This window comes from Canis aureus, chromosome 27, assembly GCF_053574225.1.
Source record: "Canis aureus isolate CA01 chromosome 27, VMU_Caureus_v.1.0, whole genome shotgun sequence".
NCBI classification, from domain to species: domain Eukaryota; kingdom Metazoa; phylum Chordata; class Mammalia; order Carnivora; family Canidae; genus Canis; species Canis aureus.
In genome coordinates, this window is record NC_135637.1 from 9,298,846 (window position 1) to 9,317,120 (window position 18,275).

The 18,275-nt window shown below is 42.2% G+C and overlaps 2 protein-coding genes across 9 annotated transcripts in view; one reads left to right on the top strand and one right to left on the bottom strand.

Moving 5' to 3' along the window:
- The window catches only part of ZNF664 (zinc finger protein 664), a 43,424-nt gene extending 35,946 nt beyond the window's left edge, over positions 1-7,478 (bottom strand). For 3 of the 6 annotated variants that reach the window (XM_077875313.1, XM_077875315.1, XM_077875314.1), the window contains exons 1-2: positions 7,319-7,478; positions 6,600-6,735 (exon numbers count right to left, since the gene is read on the bottom strand). The gene's annotated coding sequence lies outside the window, so the exon portion shown is untranslated. Of the gene's footprint in view, positions 1-5,427; positions 5,760-6,272; positions 6,345-6,599; positions 6,736-7,318 lie in introns of those variants that run through there. The other 3 variants (XM_077875317.1, XM_077875316.1, XM_077875318.1) reach the window with 2 other exon arrangements.
- Positions 7,479-7,683: 205 nt separating this feature from the next.
- The window catches only part of CCDC92 (coiled-coil domain containing 92), a 31,562-nt gene continuing 20,970 nt past the window's right edge, over positions 7,684-18,275 (top strand). Inside the window, exon 1 of one of the 3 annotated variants that reach the window (XM_077875311.1) lies at positions 7,684-7,830. The gene's annotated coding sequence lies outside the window, so the exon portion shown is untranslated. Of the gene's footprint in view, positions 7,831-8,037; positions 8,198-8,671; positions 8,824-18,275 lie in introns of those variants that run through there. The other 2 variants (XM_077875310.1, XM_077875312.1) reach the window with 2 other exon arrangements.

Consider the following 18,275-nt stretch of genomic DNA (forward strand, 5'->3'; position numbering starts at 1 on the left):
GTTCATCTCTCACCGCTGCCCATTTCAATTCTAGTTCCAGCCAAACTAAACATCTTCAAACTCCCCAGGTCTTGTTTGCTATTATGCCTCAACTACTACCCTCTCCTCCCCACACTCCTTTTACCTCCAGGCCTTTACACTCGTTGTTCCCTTTGTTTACCTTCAGGGCTCACCTCAGACATCACTTTCTCTAGGAAGCATTCCTTGACTTCCACCTCTACCCTCAAATTTGGATGATGTGCGATGTCTTCCCGTGTGCTCCCAGAGCCCTTATGGGTCCTGTAATGTATCTATCACTTACTTGGATTTATTTATCTGCTAAAGCACATTACTCCACATCCACATCATCTACTGCAGATTCACAATAACACTTAGTAAGGAAATGTATCCACGTGCCTTGATGATAGCTTCACTTATACCACACAGCCCCAGGTACCTTGAGCTCCATGCTGCTGACCCACATGCAGGCTCTGCACAACCATGCTCTTAATTCTTCTACCTGTGATTCAGCTGGCTAAGCCCTCCTCATCCTAAAGACTCAGTTAATGCAACTTACTCTATGACCAATCTGTGTGTTCGAAACACAGTGAGTTAATAAGAAAAGAAATCCCATGGCCCATGTTTAAGTTTCTGCATTTATTCTACAGATATAAAATTAGAAATGAGAACTAATTTTATTGTGCATATTGCTAGAAGCAATTTTCCTCCAAATATGGAAAGCAACAAAATTCATTCAAATTTATTCCAAATGCATCACTCAAAAATGTTGATATTAGTTTTTAGAGTACATTTTAGAGTATGCTTTAACATATAATAGGGCTTACCTATTTCTAGAAGTACACATACCTATAAGCCATACAGCTAACCTATGTCCTATATACTTTTAAAAAATAAATGTTCTCTTAACAAAATGTAATACACATAATCTTGGAAAATATAAAAAAATAAATTTTAAATCACCCATGTCCTACCACCAAAAGTCCACAATTTTTAAGATCTTCACCTAATTTCTTCTAGACATTTTTCCATCATAGGCTTTTGTGGAGGATTATTGGGATTCTTGATTAAGAGTTTGAATCATGTTACATAAGCAATTTTGTATTCTGATATTCTCCCACTAACACTGTCATAGCATTTTAATACATTTTCTTCATAAACATTTTAATGGCCATATTATCGTCCAGTGGATATACCATAATCATTCTACAAATGCGCCCTAAAAAATAATTCTATGATATACATCTTTTGTTCTGTATTTTAAAATATGCCTTTGATCAATTCCTAGATGACTGCGACATCAAGGAATATGAGTACTTTTAAAGGCTCTCGATACACAAGGTCAACATAACATAACATTTTCCCCACATCTTCCTAGGTACTAGGTATTGTAATTTTCTAGTCTTAATTTAGGCTTCTGTTAAATTGTCAAGTGAGAAATTCTAACATCTTAATTACAAAAGTAAATACTCATTGTAAAAAAACTGAACGCAAAAACACGTGAAATAAAAAATCAGTTTCTCCTGTTTTTCCCTCAGTAGTCACAGTTAAATATTTTCCATGTATCCTTCTAGACCTTTTTTTGTTTAGAACACATACACACACACACACACACACACACACACACGAATATTTTGGTTTTTTTAATCTTACCCAAAAAATGGAATTAAATTTGTTTTGACTAAATAATATATTCTAGGAATCCATCCAGGCTATGTCAATGCATACAAATCTCTTTTTTTTAAAAGCTACATAACATTCCATAGTATAGAGATACCAAAATTTATTTGTGGTTATCTTCCTTTTTTTTTTTTTTTTTAATTATAAATGATGCTACAACAGACTTCGCTCCTACTATCTTGTAATATCCCTAATGGGGATAGATCGAGCAGGCTTTTAAAATTTTTCATAGGTTCTGCCAAATTGTTATTTGAAAAAGGTAGATCCAACTCTGTGTTCCCAACAATGTGCTTTTTTCTCCACACCCTTAATTAGCTTAATTTTTGCATGATAGACCCTACTGAAAAAATCTAGTTGTTTTAATTTTCATTTCCCTAACCACAAGTGACACTGAATCCTCCTCACCACTGCTTTGACTCATTTCTAAGAATTATTCCTATCCTCCATTCATTTGTGTCAATACTATTATTCTTTACCTCTTTATACACGTTACAAACTTTTTCCCCAGTCTGTCACCTTGTATTGCCTTTTGTCACACAGAAATATCAACTTTGATAGTAATCAAATTTATCACTCTTTTCCTTATGATTGTGGTCTTAGTCTTGCCAAAATGGTCTATGAAAGAATATTTTCCAACATAATATATCCTACAACAGAATTCTCTTTATTTTCTTCTAAGATTTTTACACTTTTGTTTTTGAGTTAGTTCTTTGATCCAAATAAAATTCACTTTGAATGTGGGGGAAATAAAATCTTTCTTCCCAAAGTCACTTATCCCTATACAATATATTGAACAATGAATTCCCAACTGTGTCAAATTATCAACTTTATTCTACCCTAAATTCCTATATATAAATGGGTCTGTTACTGGATTCTACTTTGTTCCAGGTAGCAATTTGTCTATGCTTGTAATCACCATTTATATTAATGCAGCATTACAGTATGTTCTGATATATCTGATACGGCAAATCCTCTATCACTATTTTTCCATTTCAAAAATTTCTTGGCCATTCTAGCACATTTCCTCCTCCAGGTGAATTTTAGAAGCAATTTATCAAGTGTCCGGAAACAATTCTCACTGGGTTTTATGTGAAACTACATTAAAATTACAGCTTAATTCGTAGAATATTTGTGCTTACAATGATGTTTTTTCACTTCCAATCACATATAATGTCCATTTATTTAGGTTAGCCTTTAAATTGTTCAGGTAAAGGTTTTTCTTCACAAAGCTTTTCTGCATTTATTTCATTTTTAAACATCTTCTAATTCTGTAGCTCTTCAGAATCAAACCTAACTTTTCTGGAGGAGTAATTACAAACTATTTGATTATTGGTGACAGTACACATCTTTCCACATGTTTAACAAATTATACTTCTATCCAGTGAACTGTCTGTCCACATCCTGGAACCACTTGTGTGCAGATTTTTCTTATTTTCCTCATTGATTTGAGTTCTTTACATGTTGAATATATTAAGCCTTCACTTATGTTTGTCACAAATATTTTCCTACTTTGTGGTTTGGCTTCTAATCTTGGGGTTTTGTTTTCTAAGAAGTCTTAAATTTTTTGTAGTCTAATACACTGATTTTTAACTAATAACAGATCCGAGTACCCCAGAGGTGCCACGACCTAGATGTCTTTCCCTTAAAACACCTGCATGGCAGGTATTCTTTTCCTCACTTAGAAGATTCTAGTTCAGGTCTGATTACCAAATCTTTGTCCTGCCCATCTCAATACACAGAACCCACTTATCATTTACTACATTTCCACATATATTTTTGGGGTGCTGAATAGGTTCCAGTAACCTGTACAGATATTATAAAGCTAGTATGACACCGTTTTGAACAGAAATCTATAACATATTTAATATAAGACAGAATTTGTCCCACCTCATTACTCAATTATTGTCCAGTTCACCCCAAAATGGATAGCTCAATGTTTAAACATCATATCCAGGAAGACAGCCTGTTTTTTCATTTAAGACATTCTTTCCTATCTTTCAGGATAGTTTATGATGTCCTCCGTGCAGACTGCACTTGTCTCGATAAAGCTGTACTTAGATGTTTTATGTTTTTCGTTACGTTGTGATCAGAGCCTGTTTTTTGGTTTCTTTCTTTTCCATTTTAATTTCTGCCAAATTATTTTTGGTATTCAGAAAGCTATGAGTTTTATATATGCATTGTGTACCCAGTCACTTCCTCAATTTTTCTTTGTATAATAGTTTTGTTATTCTCGTTTTTGTAGCCAATAGCAGCTACAAATACTACTCTTCCTCTCGTTTTGGATCCTTAATCTCACTTCTATTTCATGTATTACCTCTTTAATAAAACTTACAAAAATCATGTTAAATAATACCCCAATTTTTAATTTGACTCTGATACCATTCTGTGAAGTATAGTGGATAATTAGCTTAACACTTATGTGAACTTTAGCATAAAAAGTGCTTACTTTTTAAAAATAAGAAACAAGGATTTTTTTTTTTTAATCAAACATCTATTTTGCCTATAGTCTAGGTGGCATTTTGAACTCAATGTGAACTTCAAGGGAAAGATTACCTCTCTTCCAGATAGACTTCTGAAATGGCCTACCTAGTCTCCCCGACTTCTACTCTCCCCCCACCACACCCCCACATTCTGCATGTAGCAGCTGGAGTAGCTGTTTAAAAATGCAAATCTGATTATGTCATTCCCCTGCTTCCAACCCAACCCTTGCAATGGTTTCCCATTTCACTCAGAATAAAATAAAACATCCTTAACTTGCCCTACAAGACCCTACATGATCTGGCCCCTTGCCTAGCCACACTTCCCTCTCACCACCAAAATCTATCCACAAGTCATTCTTTCAGTTCCTGGAATGGGCAAAGTTCTCCCCCTTCAGGGCCTTCCCACATGCCATTCCCCTGCCTGGAAAATTATCCCCCATCACTATACGCTAACGCCTACTCACCCTTCAGATCTCAGCTCAAATCTCATTTTTGCAACAACAACAAAAAAAAAGTCTTTCCCAGGTCTTCTTTTCAGAATCTAAAATTTGCTCCCCTTTTTATACTCTCTGATAACCAGTACTACTTTTCTAACAGATACCACCATTTGTGATTATACGTGCAGTAGGGATTGTTTCATTTCTGGTTACCTCTACCACCAGAGATTATGAACTCCAAAAGAACAGGAACAAATTGATTTTGCTGGCCACATTCATATATATTGGAATGAAATAAAAATACCTACAAAATCCTTAATGTATCTCTGACATCTTAAAACAATACCCATCATATCAGTCAATATTTAAATTGTTAAAACTCTGATACTGCCTACAAATTCAGTAAGAACACATTTCACCCCAAGGACCTAACAGCTAACCTGAATCTGATGTTGCCACAGGAAAATACATATATGAATTATGTCACTAGGAAATAAGCTGTTTAAATACATGAGTTTTATGTAGCATTCATTTTGTTGAAACGTCATTCAAAATCAACTAACTTATTTTTTTAAAGCATGTAAAACACTAGGAAAAATGTCTTTGCCAAATACTCTTTAAAAAATCTAATGTATTAACAGTACTTAAAAATTATAGCAAAAATCACAAACTAAGAAGCATTCAAAGTTGGTGATATCTATTATTCTGTAATAGACACATCTGGTCAAAAATGTATAAATTACATTGCAAATAAAAAGTCCTTTTGGATCACAAAAGCTAATAAAATCAACATTTACATACTACTTTACAATCTGCAAGGCACTTTCACATACATCATATTGCTGAAGTCGGTGGAGTAGACAGAACAGGTATTATCAGCATTTATAGAAAAGAAAACTGAGGTTTAGAGTGATTGTCCTCCTCAAGGTCAAAGGGCTGGAAAGTACTAGTCATAATTACATTGGGGGAGGGGTAGAGGTCCCACATGTGAATTTCTCAACCAAAGAGAACTTCCACCCTAAAGGCCTGTGTTTACTCTAATTAGTGTAGATTTGCGTTCCCTTCACTGAAATTTCATTTCGTCAGAGAACCACCACTGAAAGAGCGGTTTTAAGTATAAAGTTAAAATTTAAACCGACGCCAATCTGGGAAATAGCTAAATAAACCATGGTATACCCAAACTATGGAACATGATGCAGCAGTTCTTCAAAACGAGTTAACGCATTATACGCTGAAAGATAAGAGTACAGTAGTACTTGTTAAGACAGTCAAAGATAATATAAGTACACACACGGAAAAACATTTTAAAAGATCTAAAAGGATACACACGGGACATATAATAGTTTACCATCTCTGGGGTTGGTAGTAAAAGACTTCAGACATGTCTGTGGTGTTTTAAGTTTTACAAAGAAAATGTACTACTTTATCTATTCAAAATTAATTTTTTAAAATTTAAGTTAACCTGCGGGTTGAACAAAAAAAAAATCATTTTTCTGCTCTAGAAGCTATGCATCTATAAAGGAAGTCGGAGGCTCTTGAAAAGAGAGGGCAAAATATATCAACAACAGCAGCAACAACAACAAAAAAAACAAGTTCAATCCCGTTAAAAACAATAAGCTGTCTAATTGTCACAAAACGTTCCTTTAAAAGATCAGTAACTTAAATTATTTTTTAGTACCTAGTCTCCTTTATTGCGGTAGGACAACCAGTCCACAAACTAGCCCCTGGAAATGTGCGGAGCAGGCTCCTCCTAGAGAAATTTAGTTGTTAGAGTTCAGCAAGGAAGGTTTCACAAAGGAGCCGAGTTTTGAGGGAAATGAGAGGTGACTTGGCAGAGAGATGCGGGAAGATTAATCCAGATGGGAAAATGTCTGGGAGGTGGATTTACTGAGTTAATCAGAAGCGGGGGACAGTAAGCGAACTGAAGGCAGGTCCTGAAAGAGGAGAGGATTCCTCTGGATGTGGGAGCTGAGAGGGAGCTCGGCTGCGCGGCCATCCGGTTTACCTGGGTGAGAATCCGGCCCTTATTGTGGTCAAACAATGGAGGCGTCCAGCGGCAGCGGCGTTCTGCGCTGGGTGCGCGGAGGGCTCCTCATCACCTGGCGGGATGCTCGGCGGGCTCTGCCGGGACGCAGGGCGCTCTACGAAAACACAACAGCACACCATGCAGCCGGGCTCCCCCGCGGCACGGCCCGGCTCCCCGCTCCCACGGCGCGGCCATTACCGCCTCTCCGGGGACCTGCCTGGAAGGGCTCCAAGGCGCGGCTCCACGGGCTCCTGCGGCCGTCTCGCTCCCCCTTCCCTCGGCTCCAACAACAATGGAGCCCGGGCTCGGGAGTCCGGCTCCCGCGGGGCCTCCGCCCGGCCTCGCCCCTGCCGCTGCCCACCCCTCGCCGCGCCGCCGGCCGCCATCTGTGACCCCCGCGCCCCGCCGCCGGCGCCGCGGGCCCACGGCGGCCCGCCGAGGCCCGAGGCCGGGGCTTGCCCTCCGCCGGGCCCTGCCCGGTGGCCGCAGGGCCGGCCGGCTGCGGGGGGGCCGCGCCGCCTTCCCCTCCGACGCCCCGGGGCCGCCGCGGCCCCAGGCCCATCCTGAGTGATGGGTTGTTTTTCTTCTCTTTAACCCACTCATCGTCCTGCCAGCCCCGAGCCCGCTCCCCTTGTGCCCCTGCCCCCGCCTCGTTCCCGAAAAGAGATAGACTGCAGCCCGGCCGCCAGACAACTCACTCCAAGTGAGGGGCTGAAGCGCCCCAGGCCGCGGACTCCGCGCACCCACCCTCCCTCTCCTCCAGGGACACCTCACAGGTGCGCCTCCGAGCCGCGCGCGCGCGCTCCGCACACCCAGACGCCTCCGGGGGACAGCGCGCGTGCGCACGCACGGGGCCGACGAGCCCCGGGGGAGCGGGGGCCGCACGCATGCGCGCCGCTCGGCCCGCGCCCCGGCACCCCCCGCCCCCGCCCCCGCCGGCCGCCCGCGCGCGCGCGCCCTCCCCCCAATCCCAGGCTGGTCCCGGGAGCCCCCCCAACCCCGGCCCTGCGCGCGCGCGCCCGCTCGCCCGCTCGCCCGCTCGCTCCTCCTGCCCCGCCCCGCCCGGGCCCGCGTTACCCTGGGCAACCGCAGTGCGGCCGCACCTGAGCTCTGCGCCTGCGTCCCACCGGCCAGACCCTCCCTTCCCCTCGGTCCCGTCCCCTGCCCCGCCACCGCTGGGGGACGGGGGGCATCGCCCCCTCCCCGCGAAGTGAGTATCGAGCGGCCTCCCCCGCCCTGCGCCGCAGACAGACCCGCGCCGCCGCCTCCGCCGCCGCCTCCGCCGCCTCCGCGCCGGCGCGTCAGCCGTCCGCCCGGTCAGCGCGGCCTGGCCTCGCCGCCCCGGCCCCCGCTCCCGGCGTGCACCGCGGCGAGCGCCCGGGTGGGAGCCGGCGAGATGCGTTCGGCGGGCGGCGCCCACTGACCTCCCTCGGCCGCCCGGCCGGCGCAGGGCCGGAGCCGGGAGCCAGCCCCGCCCGCCGCCCCGCCCATGGGCCGCCGGCCCCCGCAGCCGCCTGCCGGGAGGACCGCGCCGAGGGGGGGAGCCGCCTGAAGGACCGCGACGGCCGCGCCCGCAGGTGAGGCGGGGCCCGAGGTGCGACCGAGTCCAGCCCCGCTCACCTGGCGGTACCTCTGGGGAGGCTCTGCGGGCGCCGGCGGGGGGTGGGAGCACCTGTCGGGACGGGGATTAGATGGTTTTCAAAGCCCTCGCCGCGGGGGGCGGGGGTCCTCCCGTCTCGCCCCCAGGGCTGGGCGGTGGGGAAGGGGGTCCCCGTGCGGAAACAGCTGGGCGGTGGCGACAGAGACACGAAGAGGTGGACGCGAGGGCAGAAGTGAGGCGCAGCGCCCCCCGCGCCGGCTGTCCCCCCCCCGTGTTCCAGCCCGCTGTGGGGAGGGGATGCCCTTGCCCGGGCTCCAGTCCAGGCTGCGGACCCGCCGCACCGCGCACCCAGACCAATCGCACGGGGCAGGAGCGGTCAGCCCAGCGGCCGCCCCTGCCAGCCCCGGGGTGGGATTGTAGGGCGAGGGATCCGCATTGCAGGTGCACCAGGAGCACCCTGGGGCCTGGCCCTGCTTTGTCTGGGATGTGTGGGGAGGCGGCCGTCTGAATCCACATCGATTTTTTAAATGCGTTTTACCACCCTCTGGACGTTAGAGACCCTCCCTGATAAGTTGCGTCGTCTCGTGTCCTGATAACCCTTGCGTAAGTACTCTACCTTACAGCCCTTTTCTGAAGCTTTGATGTGGGCTTTAGATGACCCTGAATAACAATTTGCTTGTAATTCATGAAATTGAGCATAATGCAAATATGCAGTAGAGCTCCAGGCTTGCCTGCCGAGCTGCGGTCTGCTAGTGAGTTACTCCAGTTTATCTAACTTACGTCTCCATGCTGACCTGTTTTGTTTAAAGTCAAGCTTTGATATTTAGCTGTATGATCTATTCCAATAATGAAAATGACGTGGCCTAAGAGAAAATACAGTTGTGTTCCGAAATTTAGGTTGCGGTAATAGGTGTTATTGCAAAAATAACAAGCTCCGAGGTTTAATTTTAAAACGTGCTTTGATGTATTACGCATTTCCAGAAACCTACCTGTAAGAATGTAAAACTAGAATTGCGGTTTTTAAAAATATATATATATAAGATATTTTTAAGTTTGAGGTTTATGTAAAGAGCATTGTTGTTGTTTTATTAAATTTTTTTTTGCACTGTCAAGAATTTGCCTGCATTTTCTTCCCATTGGAGTGTAAGGGGAAAGATGCTGACATCTAAAGTGACTTTTATTCCCTAAGAGGTTTTAAATTTAAGTATTTCTTTTGGTTAAGTGTTTGTCTTATGTGAAATATTTTTGAGAAAGGGTTTAAGGCTTGTGGTATATGTATATACCTATGTGTATATATGTATGTTTACATATACACACTATTGAAAAACCTTAAAGTAGTTTTTATTATTTCTCTGCATCATGTTATAATTACCCAGTGAATTTAGTTTAGATATGTTTAAAATCCAAAGTACAAAACAATTATTTGTATCAGCTTTTTGTTGTAGTACGTGTAAATACATCAGTCTAACAGGTTTCTTAGAAAATATTAATTCTTTTGAAAAACACGTGAGTCCTTTTACTTGCAATGGAAGATCACTTGGGTTCTTAACTCTTTTATCTGTGATTCATTGGATAAATTCATTTCAATGTCGTCACTTAATTGGCAGAGAGCATTTGCAACAATACTGGTGTTAACAACATTGATGCTTTTAAGAAATACTTATAAAGCATTCTCTCATGTTTCTAACAAGAAAAGACATGGGCCTTTTTCTTCTATCTGGAACAAGGTCAGCCATAAAAAGTTCCTGATACATAATGGGCACACATGTTTATTGAGATTGATTACATCTACTGGATTGGATCCTTAAAGGTCAGCAACTAGGTGCCTCTATGCTTCACACACCAAGGCTGCAATAAATGTTTGGCTCATATTGAAGTTCCAGACTAGTTAGGTAGGTGCTAGCTTAACAACACCAATTTTCACATCTCCAGCTTTGATGTTTAAACCTGCAGAAAGATTTGGGCAGAGAAGTGAATGTGTCCTCATTGTTTTCAGATATTTAAGGTTTGTCATGCAGCAAAGGGAGTGTCTGTATTTAGAGTAATTCCCAAGTGCAGAAGAGGCCAAGTAGTATTTATAGGAAAACGTTTCACTTTGACATAAGAACAAAAGTTGCTTATGATTGGAACCACCAGCATTGTAAAGAAGGGGCTGCTCCTTCCCCACAGTTTCCAAATTAGCCAGTACCCCAACAGGGCAGGAATGGCTAGTAGGAGATAGCACATGGGGTGTGAGGTGGGTGTCTAGGGATTCCCATGGCCGTGGATTAAAGGGCTTTGTGGCTCTTTTTAATTTTTTTAATGGGGGAGCTTCTACAGCTGTGGGCACAAGGACTCCCCAGAATGTGCCTGAGCCCTTGGAAGATCTGTACCAGTGTAGAGGCCAGCCTAGTATCAGAGGTGATTTTAATCCTACTTTGCATTTGTATGGGGCTTCCCAGGTAATAAAGAGCTCTCACATTCAAAAGACTTTTAAAAGACTAATTATTCATGATTTGTATTTCTTCCTTTGGCTTTTATTTTCTACAATAAACAATTAAGAGGGAAATTAGCCATTTCTATGAAGGCAAACAGAAGAGACTTTTTTTTAAGCTCTTTTTAAAAATGGGATGATGTCAGTCATTTTTTTCAGAGTCAGCAGGTTGTAAAAGTGAATAGATTTTCTTCCTAGCTGAAATTATTTTTTTAAAAGATACTGATTAAGGGCTGATTCTTATGCTTGCTCTGCATTTTAGTTTGTTTATTTCATTACTCAAACATGACTCAAATTTCACAGCAAAAAAAAAAAAAATCCAGTCATATCCACCTACAGTAAGTTGCATTGGATGTTCTTCCAGTATGTCTGCGTTGGTTTTAAATCTATGTTGGCAGCTGAAGGTAAAACACAACTGAGGAGAAATACAGTTACAATGTACTGAAAAGACTTGGTGAGGAGCTTTGTATTTGAAAAAGAAAAATGTGTGTCCTGTTTGTGCTAAGCCAATCCTGGGAATGATAATTTATCAACAATAGGCTGATGATCTACCCAAAATAAGAAAGATTAGGTGACTGTTTCCTGATAGTCATGATGCGTGTATTAAGTGGGCTGGTGGGGTTAGGACTCTGTGGCCAAGGAGTAGAGCAGAGCAGTTACCCAAACGTTCTCTGCACAAGGATTTAAGTGGAGTGTGATGGTAACTTGCCCAGTTGAGTTAAACCAGTGTCTGACACCCTCCAGTTTGAGGAGGAAGTTAGAAGGAAAAACAATCCTGAATTAATGTATACATGTGCTTATTCTTTCAAAAACCCTTTTAGTTTTTCTCTTTTGTTCTTTAGCAGATGAGTTTGTCTCATGCTTTTTGTGTCTGTTTATCCACCAGCTGAATTTGGGTATGATCATTTAAACAAGACAAAGACCCAAAGTTTGAAACTGGAATACATTATTTATACTTCATGCATAAAGGTAAAAGAGAAGAATATCAAGTTCTTGTGGCCAACCAAAAAAATAAAATAAGAAAGCCTTATGAATACTTAATACTTTTTTAAAAAAATTGCAGGTGCTACTTTAAATTTTATGACCAGGACAGCAAATTATCAAGTAAGGCACCCAGTTTGAAAGCACCCTTTTTACAGGTCACAGGTTGCCTTTTGGAGCTCCTCTCCACTTTTTCTGAGGCCATGACACAGCTGTCTAAAAACCCCTTTGTTAACTAGAAAATTGGAGTTTGTATATATTTTTTAAAGATTTTATTTATTTATTCATGAGAACACAGGAGAGAGAGACAGGCAGAGACACAGGCAGAGGGAGAAGCAGGCTCCATGCAGGGAGCCCGATGCAGGACTCGACCCCGGGTCTCCAGGATCACGCCCTGGGCTGAAGGCGACGCTAAACCACTGAGCCACCCAGGCTGCCCGGAGTTTGTATATTTGATGCAGGTTTCCATACTGGAGAGCAGGCTAAGTTACACATCTTTGTGATTAGCCTCAGTTTACCATTTTATCAGAAATAGTTTTATGAAGCAAGAAGTGTCCACTCCCCTGTAGCTGTAAAGGAAGAGGGAATATGTTTTCTCCTTTTATTGAGATTCTTTCTACTAGCCAGATTCTCAATACTGAGCAGTGGAATTCCTTTGGCTAGCACCAAACAAAAGAACAAGCCTGAAATGATTAAATCTGACAATAAGGGAGAGAGAAAAACCAACAACAGAGAACTTTTAATAAATGGAATTTGAGGCACATAGTACTCTGCTACTACAATTTCTCTCTTTGTTGCCTCCTTGGTGACACTTAAGATGTGAAATTTAGACTTGCATATGATCCACTAATTTTGCTCTTCAGATTTCCTTCCCAGCCTATTTCTAAATGCACCCTGTGCTTGTGCTCTTTTTATTTAGTATAGGTAGGAAGGTTTATGAGGCAATCTTTTAAGGCCGCTTTCTTATTAAAATTGCATAAGCATTACTTGTACATACAAATTATAATTACTGGTACATACAAATCTGGACAATTGTGTTATTACAATTCTGTTTTTCTTGAAGTTGCACATTTCACCTAGCAGTGGATGACATTATATTATACCCTGAAAGGGCTGTCCTATCCATTCCTAAAAACACTGATTCTCCAAGTTACAGTTCCATCACTGTGTAGCAGAATAATCCAGGAATGCCATATTTTCTGTTGACTTCTAATCAGGATGAACAAATATAGGTGGTTAGGCTGATGCCATTCCCTGAACAGTGAAGAAGGCTGTTTTAACCCCTTCCAACAGTCACACCTGTCAATCCAGGTGAAAAGCATTGGTGTTATTTCTCTAGTTTGTGGCGTGTGGGAGCAGATCCAGTTGTTTTTTTAAAAAATTTATTCATTATAGTGTGAGCATGAGTTGGGGGAGGAGTAGAGGAAGAGAATCCTCCACTGAGTACAGAGCCCAACCTGAGGCTTGATCCCGCAACCTATGAGATCATGACCTGAGCTGAAAACAGGAGTCCGTCGCTTAAGCAACTGAGCCACCCAGGCACCCCTAGATTCAGTTTTTAGAAATACTTGTTTTGCACATTGCTAAGAGATGTAGAAAGGTTGATTGGTTTTTACTTTTATGGTGCCATAAATATATAGCAGGGGTTACAAGGTATGGTCTATTCTTTCCAAAGAGGGGTCAGTTTTTGTCTTTGGCAGTGAATCACCTTTATCTTTTTGGTTCAGTCCTGGTGACCAAACCAGAAAGTTTAGCCAGTGAGGTACTTGCCCACTGAGATGCCCTATTGCACTGCCCCAGGGGAGAGGGGAATACAGTCTTGTTTGATAGGGAGAAAGGATATGTAATCCTCCTCAGCCTCTATGATGGCTTTCAAGTGAAAATTTCATTCCCATCAAAAAGTGGTTAAGTTAGTTTTTGACAGAGGTTTCTCAGTATGGTGAAGCTGTGGTATTAGGACCTGGTTCAGAGATGAGCAAAGCCAAACCTTGTTGAGAGCAAAGGCTTTTTTTATTTTTTATTTTATTTTATTTTATTTTATTTTATTTTATTTTATTTTATTTTATTTATTTATTTATTTATTTATTTATTTATTTATTTATTTATTTATTTTTGAGACAAAACATCTAAGAAAGAACAAGTAAAGCCACAGATGAGGGCTTTTTGGAGAAAGGTAGGTTGAGTGCTGTCTGTTGGAGGTGTTCTCTGGTCTCATCCATGGTTGTAGAATGGAACTCAGAGCAGTTTGGACCCATCATTAGCTAATTCTAGGACAATGGACTGAATTCTACCCACTAATAGGCTATGACTGGAGTAGAGTGCTTTTCAAAGGAAATTCAGGACACCACCAAGAACTTCCTGAGCAGGTTATCATCCCATGTCTGAAGCTTATATGGGAGATATGACCCATCCCTGGACCTTGGAGGAGCGCTAAGTGCACTTAGAAGTTGTTAAATGGTTGAGCTGGTTGGTATCTTCCTACCAGAGCCTCCATGAGTCCAGCACATTAGTACCACTAACCCCACAGAACTGCAAGTCCCTGTAGGAAAGTTGAAATGATACTGTGGACTGATGATCCCTGATGTAAATCCAGTTACCCGGGCTTCCAGCACCTATAACTGAAGCACTTGGACACCCTTTATCTACACTTCCCTCTCGTAAAACCCAGATCCATCCAGAATACTAATATTTATGCATTGGAGGGTAACCAGGAATCCTATGAGCCTACTCATTTTTTGGGTGAAAGTCCCAGATTTTTGTTAAAACTCTTGTGTTCATAACCCATAGGTAGGACATCTATCCAGCCACAGCAGTCCAATTTCTGTAAAATCCTGCCAGGTCATTTCTTTCCATTTCATCTTGAGAATTCACTACCTTTTTATTCTGGGTGATACAGCCAAAGGCCTTGATGAGTACGTAGGGCATTAGAGCACTATTTACAATCTGACCTGTGAATTGTGGTTTCCTGTTAGACACAGTTATTATGCCAAATCTGGACATAGAATATTTCAGAAGTCCTTTTGACAGTCATTGTGACAGTCTTTGTATGTGGGTAGTTTCTACATCTGGTATAATTGCTAAAATGTTCATATTAAAACCATTTAACTCATTTGGATAAATCTAATTTGCTTTCCAAAAGAGTTTATTTATTTGAGAGAGATAGTGAGAGAGAACATGAGCAGGGACAGGGGAGAGGGAGAAGCAGGGCTAGATCCCAGGACCCCAAGATCATAACTTGGGCTGAAGGCAGACGCTTAACCGACTGAGCCACCAGGTGCCCCATCTAATTTGAATATATGTTTACAAATGCCCCCCCCCAAAGGGACAGATAAGCCACTCTCTTTGTCTTTATGGTTCTTCTCTCCCACCCCCTCTACACCCACAATGTGAGCCTGACAAATAGGACAGCTCATATAATACTGTTGAGCTACGGTGGAAAATTTGGAGCATACAATTTGTGTCTAATTATCCCTAGCATCCTTTTCCATGTGCGTACCAGGCTATGGAACAAGATGAGGGAACTCAGTCCTTTGGAGCCACCAAGGAGCTGTCTAGCAGATGGTCTGGTTGGGAAGACTCCCTGCTAGACTCAAGACGCCCTTTGCTGCAGGGCCTGGTCTGGGACAGGGACAGCAATGGGGTAGAGCTTCCAGAGGAAACTAGTCAGTCTGAAAAGGATGAGTGGTGATAAATAGCTGTGACCACATTATTCACCAAAAGAAAAATAGTTCTAAAGCAACCCCCAATATAGGGTAATATGAGCACCATTAAAAATGAGTTCCTTGGGCAGCCCCGGTGGCGCAGCGGTTTAACACCACCTGCAGCCCGGGGTGTGATCCTGGAGACCCGGGATTGAGTCCCATGTCGGGCTCCCTGCATGGACCCTGCTTCTCCCTCTGCCCGTGTCTCTGCCTCTCTCTCTCCCTCTCTCTCTGAATAAAAATAAATAAATCTTTAAAAAAAAATGAGTTCCTTACCAAGTCAGGAGGCTCACTATTTTCGCAACTGTCCAGAGTCAGAATGAGAGTCAGAAAAAAAGTGAGGAGGACTAGTGGGATTGCATATTCCATTGAGGACAATGTGGGTTTTAAATGTTATTGGATGTATCAAATTTCCATAATACATCAATTGATTTTACCATCTTAATTTGAGTTAATGAACAAGTGCTCAAAATAGGGTGCCTGGGTGGCTCAGCCAGTTGGGTATCCAACTCTTGGTTTTGGCAGGACCGATCTCAGGGTCATGGGATCAGGCCCTGTATCCAACTCTGCTCAGCAGGGGTTTGCTTGAGATTCTCTCTGTTTCTCCTCCCCCTCCCCCTGCTGAAATGAAAAAATCTTTTTTTTTTTTTTTAATATCCAGTAGATGACCCACAGGGGTTGTGAGGAGATAAGGTATGGTTTTTCCCATTTTAATTTTAGTTTCTTTACATGTCTTCAGGTAAATATAGAGTATTAACTAATTACCTCAGTGCTCTTCTAGTCCAAAAGGAATTAGGGATTTTAGAAAACATGGACAGTTTACATTAACATTAACGCAATTGTTGACTAAGAATTTGTCAGAGAAATACGGTATCTTAGAACATTACTCAGCTAATGGAAGTGGAGTAACTTTATAAGTTAGCATAATAATGTCTAAGATTTTTAAAAGTAAATTATACTAGTTTCTTAAGTTGTACTTCACTTACAGTTGTGTGCTCGTTTAGATTTACTAACTCTTTTTTTTTTTTAAGATTTTATTTATTCGAGAGAGGCAGAGACACAGGCAGAGGGAGAAGTAAGCTCCATGCAGGGGGCCTGAAGTGGGACTTGATCCCAGGACTCCGGGATCATGCCCCGAGCTGAAGGCAGATGCTCAACCACTGAGCCACCCAGGCGTCCCAAATTTACTAACTCTTAAGTGATGGTTTGGAGGACCATGAGCTGATCCATATGACAAGTGTAGGGATTCATGAAGTACAATTTAATTTAGCTTTTGTGCAAAAATCTTGCTTTTCTGTATGAATTAGTATGTGCAGGGCTGTCTGTCCCTCCTCACTCTAGCATGTGGTGACAGCAGGATTTGTATCTGTCTTATTCATTGGTGTATTTCAATGTCCTTCCTGGTGGCTGGCTTAGAGGTACTCAGAGAAGGGGGTTTCCCTTATTGAAAGAATGAAGTGACAAAAAAAAAAAAGAAAGAAAGAATGAAGTGTGATACTTTATATGTCCCCTCCCCTGAGGAAAATAGGACCTTCCTTTACACCTCCAAAATTACAAAACATTGTGTGAGAGGATTTGCCTCAAGGACTAAGGACACTTGAAGAATTTAATTCCATTTTATAATCTTCCACATTATTTTGAAATACTTTAATTCTTGTTCTTAATATAGAAGCTTTTTTAAAGAGATAAATAGCTTTTCTTTTTTTTTTTTTTTTGATAAATAGCTTTCAACTTGCACCTGTATCTTCAAATTTTATTTTTAAACTGGGATTCTTAAAACCCAATTGTTTGTACTTTGCAAGAGACCTTTTCCAAGTAGAAAACCATTTTATTTTTTTTATTTTTTTAATTATGATAGTCGCACAGAGAGAGAGAGAGAGGCAGAGACACAGGCAGAGGGAGAAGCAGGCTCCATGCACCAGGAGCCTGACGTGGGATTCGATCCCGGGTCTCCAGGATCACGCCCTGGGCCAAAGGCAGGCGCCAAACCGCTGCACCACCCAGGGATCCCCGAAAACCATTTTAAGATTTACCAGCTTAACACTAATTTCTTTAATTTTTCCAATACATTTGTGCAAATAACAAAGTTTAAATTATGGCTCTTTTTATAAACAGCACTTCCTGGTAATCATGGAGCCTGTCCTTTCATTTTTCCCAGCTTGAAAAGCTTTTTGTAAAGTGCTACTATACATAAAATATTAGGAGTTTTGGCATGATTTTATAAATTTCTTTGGAGTCCTTAAAATCCTTTCAGGATTCATATAAGCATTTAGCGGTCTTCTTAAAAACAGGAATTCCTTTACATTCAAGAAGTGTTAAATCTTTCAAACATCACAATTTCCTAGAGATTCACTAACTGTTCTAGACCAAAGTACTCCCATGGAAAGTGTATATTGGGTCAACTTTGATATGTCCATTTATCATCTCTAAAAATATCATTTTTATAAGCATAATACTGGAGTCCCTATTTGGGGGTTCCAGAAATTTCTCACATTCACCCTCTCCACTTCTCAGGTCATTTAAGCATTTATAGGAAAAGACAATATCTTAGAAGATACTACTACTTGCCAAATAAAAAGAGGAAAATTATTATCTTCTTAGGCAAATTGGAGTTTACATGCAACCCTTTTCTTCCAAGCAAAAGAAAGAAAGGATATTTCTGACTAGCATGGTGAGGCGGGTGAAGCACCACCTCTTTGGAGGAGCTTGAAGATGTGAGGAAGACACTCACATAGATGCCCTAGTCATCTCATACTGCAGCTGCTTTTCCTTCAGGGCTTTTCCTTCAGGGCATGTTGCGGAAAGAATGCCACACATGGCTAAGCTTGTCCCTCCTAAGAGCTCCAACCACCCAGTTTACTGGCAATCCAGGAGACCCAAGGAAAGCAGAGTAAACCTCA